The 6,656-nt window shown below is 48.6% G+C and overlaps 2 protein-coding genes across 2 annotated transcripts in view; both read right to left on the bottom strand.

Annotated features, from left to right (window-relative positions):
* Window positions 1-6,656, bottom strand: part of DIRAS1 (DIRAS family GTPase 1) — a 57,460-nt gene that overhangs the window by 23,696 nt on the left and 27,108 nt on the right. The window lies entirely within an intron of this gene.
* GNG7 (G protein subunit gamma 7) overlaps window positions 1-6,656 on the bottom strand; it is a 47,705-nt gene that overhangs the window by 33,783 nt on the left and 7,266 nt on the right. Inside the window, exon 2 of the mRNA XM_005428553.2 lies at window positions 3,652-3,723. The gene's annotated coding sequence lies outside the window, so the exon portion shown is untranslated. The remainder of the gene's footprint in view (window positions 1-3,651; window positions 3,724-6,656) is intronic.

Raw genomic sequence — 6,656 nt, 5'->3', positions numbered from 1 at the left:
CTCTTCCAGGCAGCCTTTCCTTTTTCCCCCAAAAAGGTTCAGCTGAGCCGTCCCAAAACAAGCATTTTGTGCTTTGACAGCTCTGAACTTCTCAGAATTCTGACAAATCACCCAAACCCTGAGCTCAGAGAACACGTGAGCCAGCCTTGCTGGGAAACAATCCCCAAACCAATCCCATGTCCAGGGGGTTGGGGTTTTTATAGTTTTGTGGGGAGGTTTTTATGGACGGGGATGTTTTGTGTGGATTTATGAGGATTTGCTCCTCGGTTTCGGGTGCAGACAAGGCAAACCCTGCCCAGCTCAGCCCTGCAGCTGGAATGGGATCTCTGGGGGGTGTTTCTCAGGGCAATCCTGGTGTTTATTGGGATGATCCTGGTGTTTCTCAGCATTGCCAGGGGAAGGTTGGGTGACTCAGGCTGGGAAAGGCAGCGCCGAGCAAACCCCGGCGATCCCTTTGTCCTGCCCACATCTCCCTAAAACACTCCCCCTACAAACTCCAGGTTTGTTTTTCTTTTTCTCAGCTCCTGGAGCAGTAGAAAAGGGAATTTTTGGGTTGGAAAACCCGTGTGGGGTGAAGGTTTCTGGGTGTGCAGGTGCAGTGTGGGAGGGCAGGAAGGACAAACCCCAGACTGAGTCAGCGGCGCTCCGGCTGCTTCCTTATCTCACATCTCCGAGCAGAAAGGGCAAAGCAGCAGCTGAGCTGAGCTCAGCTGAGCTGGAAAAGGGCTCCAGGACTGCTGGGAACTGCAGGCAGGGCTTGGATTTGGCATTTTCCTGCTGCCAGAGAGAGCAGGCGAGGGGAAATTGGGATGCAGCTGCAATCAAAGGCGGTGCCGTGAGCGTGGATGGAAATGGGGGGGGATGCAGCTCACCCCAAAAACAGAATTTCCAGCAGGAAAACACAAAATCACAGCCCCCAGGAAAAGATGGAATCACAGCTCCCATGGTGGGAAATGAGGGTCCCACCCTGCTCAGAGTCTCCTTCCTGGCTTTCCTTGGGGGAATTCTTCCTCTTCTTCATATTCCCTCCTAAAAATGGGGGAAACATCTCTCATTCCCTCCCAAAAATTGGGCAAACCTCTCCTTTTCCTCATTCCCTCCCAAAAATTGGGCAAACCTCTCCTTTTCCTCATTCCCTCCAAAAAATTGGGCAAACCTCTCCTTCTCCTCATTCTCTCCTAAAAATGGGGCAAACACTTCTCCTTCTCCTCATTCTCTCCTAAAAATGGGGCAAACATCTCTCTCGCTCCTCATTCCCACCCAAAAATTGGGCAAACCTCTCCTTCTCCTCATTCCCACCCAAAAATGAGACAAGCACCTCTTCCTCTCCTCATTCCCCCCTAAAACCAGGGTGAACATCCCAACTTTTCTTCCCTTTAATCCTTCAAGGATTAACTGTGCCCCTAAATAAACAACACTCAGGAAAACAGGAGGGATGATGCAATTTAAAAAAAAAAGAAAAAAAACAACACAACTGATTTTTCTTTTTTGCCCTTTTTTTTTTTTTAGGCAAGGAATAAAAGAGCAGAGCTGGTACTGACAGGCTGAGAGGCCACCACAAAGAAACCAGAGCAAACTCCTCACCCTGAGCCAGCACCACCCCATGCAGGGATTTCTGAACCACCCTTCCAAGTGAATTCCCAGAAAATCACGTGGATTTAGGAGCAGGAGTCTTTCCAATGTTTTCCTGGCAGGGCTAAGGGCCAATTCCCAACTCCTCTTTGTGTGCTCTGAAGGGGCTGCAGCAGCTCCAAGGAGAGATTTGGGGCACAGATTTTACAGATGGATTTTAGGGATGGATTTTAGGGATGGGTTTTAGGGACAGAAGCAGGATGGAGTGAAAATTCCCGGGAAATTCAGGATGGTGGAAGAGCCAGAGCAGCACAAACAACTCCGCAGTCACGGGGCTTGAAAGGCTCTTTGGATTTCTGTGTGCAAAAAGGACAGAGTGCAAATGGCACAGAGTGCTCCAAAGGCTCTCTGGATCATCCCTGATGATCCATCCCCACCTCCTCCAGCCCCAGGAATGAGTCAGGCAGGCCCTGAGCAGGGCAACACCTCCGTGCAAGGCTGGGTCACTGCACCTTCCCCACTCACATCTGATTTCTGCAGCTCAGAGAGCAAAAAAAAAAATGCCACGAATTCTGTGCAATGTGAATAGAAAATAAATATAAAACAGATTTAACAGCACCCAGCAGCAGCAGCAACAGGCACAGGAGCCTACATGTTTTTTATCTGCCCAATTTTCTCTCCTCCCTGCACATCTGGGCAGCTGTTGAGGCCAAAACTCAGGCTGTGCTGAGCAGGGGAAGAAGAAAAGAATTAAAAAAAAAAAGAAAAAAAATCCCACCTCCAGCTGGAAGGCACCCAAAAGCCTGGCTGCAGTTTGGGTCTGAAACAGCACCTTATTTAGACAATGTGAGGAATGTTTGGGAGGCTGCTCTGGCTGGGGATTTGCATAATGGGTGTCTGTCCGTGCTTACCTAAGAGCGCAGGAATCCCGTCTGTCAGTCAGTCTAGACTGTGGGGTTGGATCCAGGGAATCTCCCAGCCAGGAATAACACGGGCAGCAGGGCAGGGTGCTGCCACCTGCTGATGGCACCCAGAGGTTTGGCAGCAATTTGGATTTTTGGGGTGATTTTTTTGGGTTGGGGTTCTGGTGCAGAGGTCGGCTCGGGGTGAAAAGTGGGGGAAAATCCATTCTCATCATCCTCATCCTCCTGGGAAAACCCCAGTGCTCCTGGTGGCCCTGCAGAGCCTCACCCCGCTCTGCTGGTGGCTCCAGTTTTAATTAAAGCACTGGAAGCGCTTTGATGAAGGAATCTCCATAGAAATAATGAGATTAAATCCAATTAATAAACAATAAAAGCAAAGCGCCACAAGCGCGGCCCAAGCGCGCCCTCTGCGGGCCGCAGCGGGGAACTGCAGGCAAGGAAATCCTGGGAGACTTTTTTTCCCTTTAAAAAATGGGATTTTAAGGGATTTTTCCACCCGAAATGTACAAAATCAGCCTATTTTCATTTCTCAAAGCCGGGGAAACGCAGAGCTCTGGATCCACCTGGATCTCAGCTGTTTGGGTGAGCCAGGAGCAGCAACCACTCATCATCATCATCATCATCATCATCATCATCATCATCATCATCATCATCATCATCATCATCATCATCATCACCCCAATGTCCTCCTGGTCCCAAAGCCCCTGTGGGGAGCTCAAACCCCTCCCAAATCCAGAGAGGGCTCAGCCTCCTGCTTCTTGAATTCCCAAGGTTATTCCAACAAAAACCCTGAGGATGATCCAGCCCTGGGACAACACAGCCACAATTCCCAGCTCTGGGTTTGTCACTTCCAAACAGCCCCAAACAACACCCAAATAACCCCAAACAACCCCAAATAACCCCAAACAGCCCCTTCATGAAACTTCCCACGGAACAGCAGCTCCCACACAGCTCCAGATCCCCTCTGGAATGCAGAGATCTCCTTCCCTAATTAATGTAGCACATAACGAGGCCCCATAACCAGCAGCAGCCACAGCCAGCGCTTCAGAACCCAAATTCACCTCCAAACCCTTCATCCAGAAAGTTTTCCAGATAAAATGAACCAATTAAGTGGAAATTAATCAATAATGAGACAAATCAAGAGGTCCTTGCTCACCTTCCTACTGCAGAGCAGCCTCGTTCTCTGGGTGGATTCCTTGATTTTTTTTTCTGGATTCCTCGACTGCTCCTGCCAAGGAAAATGGGAATTCAGATCCATCAGCCCGAGCAGATGGAGCTGTTTTATTAATGGAGTTATAATTTGGGATATTTACTCCATCATGGCATTAATTAAGCATCAGTGAGGGACATCTCTGGTTTGATCAATATCCAATTTATTCGCTGGAAAATCAGGGCTGGCATTCATTGATCAAAAATCAGAATAATGACAGGGAAGCTGTGGAATTCTCCTTTGTTTTTATAAATCACAGCCTGGCTGAGGGCTCAGGGAAATATTTGGGTCTAAATTGTGTTTTTTGGGGGGGAAAGCAGAGAGGGAGAGGGGTTTGTATCATTTTGGGGGGAATGAGGAGAGAGAGAGGTGTTTGCTTCATTTTTGGGGGGAAATGAAGAAAACAAATTGCATCATTTTTGAGGGGAATGAGGAATTGGAAAAGTGTTTGTTTGCCTCATTTTTTGGAGGGAATGTTAAAAATAGGAAGTGTTCCCCCATTTTAAGGGGCAATGAGGAGAGGGAGAAGTGTTTGCATCATTTTTTGGGGGGAGGAATAAGGAAAAGAGGAGGAATTTCCCCAATTTTAGAGGAGAATATGAAGAAGAGAACTTTGCATAATTTTTCTGGGAGGAATATGAAGAAGAGGAAGAGTTTGCCCCATTTTTGAGAGGGAATGATGGGAGGGAGAAGTGTTTCCCCCATTTTTAGGGGCAATATGAAGAAGAGAAGTTTATGCCCCATTTCAGAGGAAAACATGAAGGAGTTTGCATCATTTTTTGGGAGGAATATGAAGAAGAGGAGGAGTTTGCCCCATTTCAGAGGAAAATATGAAGGAGTTTGCATCATTTTTTGGGTGGGAATAATAAGAAGAGGAGGAGTTTGCCCCATTTCAGAGGAGAATAATAATAAGAGGATTTTGCATCATTTTTTTTGGAGAGAATATGAAGGAGTTTTTGCTCCATTTCAGAGAAGAAGATGAGGAAGAAGAGTTTACATCATTTTTTGGGGGGGGAATATGAAAAAAGAAGAAGCATTTACATCATTCCAGGGACGGTTACAGAGCATTTCAGCACAGAAAAAGAAGAGGTTTCACCACTGAAAAAAGTTCCTGAGCATTTCAGCACAGGGAAAAAAAAAAAAAAAGTTTCCTGCCCTGGCTGAGCACATCCTGGAAGGTCGAATTTCCAAGAAAACCTCAGTCCCAGGCTGCAGGAACGAGCTGCCCTTGGGAGAACTCCCAAAACCCCCCCGAGAACCCCTCGTGCCTCACGTCCCCTTCCCAGTAAAACATTGCTCAACCCAGCTGAAGTCAGAGCAGGAGCCAGGGAGGGATGAATTCCAAGAATCCATCGGAGCCGAAATTCAGCCCTGCTTGTTTTCCTCGCTCACTGGCTGAACACAAACAGGTTTATTTTTTTGGTTTTGTTTTGATTTGGTTTTTTTCTAAAGGAGTCAAACCCACGTCAGTGATTCTGGGCTGGGGTTCAGGCCAGGGTTGCTCTCACCTCCTCCTTCTCTGCAGATTGCAGTGGGTTCAGGGATGAGGAACAGTCAAAAAAAAAGCAGTTTAAACTTGTTTTGTTTTGTTTTGTTTTTTTAACAAAGATTTTTACAGATTTCACATTCCAGGCCCAGCTCTATGTGGAAATAGGAAGGTGAGGGCAGGGGAAAAAAAAAAAAAAAAGGCTGAGAGCAAAAAGGAGTTGGGGATAAAGGCACAACACCTCAAACAGCTCCAGGTTTGGAATTGGCCTTGGAATGGGCAATCCCTGAGGCTCAGGGAGAATCCTGGAATGGTTTGGGCTGGAAAGAGCTCAAATCTCACCCAGTTCCACTGCCCCAGGTTGCTCCAAGCCTCTGGAATTGGGCATTCCCAGCCATTCCAGCGAGCTTTTCCACAGCACTATCCACAAATCCCTGGATTCTGGGAATTGTTTTAGCTCGATTTGGGATGGGGGGATGGAAATAAAGCACCTGGATCATCAGGATCACCCCTCCTTCCCGCTGATTCCCTCCACAATCCTGCAATTGACCCCAAAGGATTGAAATTCCAGGGAATTCATCGACACAGCGCAGCTGATGAACAAACAGGGCCATGAGCAGGAGCGTGGGGCTGACAAAATGCAGCAGCACCAGGGAGGTTCCACGGGCAGGGAAGGCCACCGGGGATTTTGGGACAAGATCCAACCTTCAGCTGCCATCCTGACTTCAGAGGGATTTTCCAAGGCAAACCATTCCACGGAGGTGAAGCTGCTGCTGGAATCGGCTCCACACAAAGCCCCCCAAACCCCTCAGCCAGGTGAAATGAAGCCATTAATGGCAGATTAATCAATAATGAGAATTCCCTTCCCTTCAGAGCGAGGCAGCTGGAGCTGAGCTGAAATCCTGCAGTGACAGCACAACCTGTGCTTCATTTCTGTCAGTTTTCCCTGGAATTTCGAGCTGCTTTGGGTTTCTCCTTTTGTGTTTTCCTTTCCAAAGCGACACAGGGGCTCCTGCACTAAAAATGGTTAAATTTCAGGTTTAGAGCTGCTCTCAGAGACCCCATGGGGACCTGGCAGCAGCCACACCACAACCACAGGGAAAAACAACCCCGCAGCATTCCAGAGGGATGGGATCCCATCTCTGGATTGCTGTTTACAGCCCTGCAGGATCCCTGCTCTGCGAGGCAAAACAAGGCTGACCTCAGCTGGAATAAACTCTGCCCCCTCCTTCCTCCCAGCCCTGCGCTGGTGCAAAGGTTTGGAACTTGATATTCCACAGGCTCCTGTTTACAGACACTGCAGCAGCCCTGCTCTGCTGCCAGCCCAGCTGGGGACACTCTGGGGACACCCAGGGACACTGAGGCTCCCCTGTGCCCCGGACTCTGCCATTCCCTCCGGGAAACATCCCCTGGCTCCGGGCCTGGAGGGTTTGGGAAGGCTCTGCCCCCTCCCCACACACAGCAA

Source organism: Geospiza fortis, unplaced genomic scaffold, assembly GCF_000277835.1.
Source record: "Geospiza fortis unplaced genomic scaffold, GeoFor_1.0 scaffold241, whole genome shotgun sequence".
NCBI lineage: Eukaryota > Metazoa > Chordata > Aves > Passeriformes > Thraupidae > Geospiza > Geospiza fortis.
The sequence above is the reverse complement of the archived record's forward strand: the minus strand, read 5'-3'. Positions and strand labels throughout refer to the sequence as shown.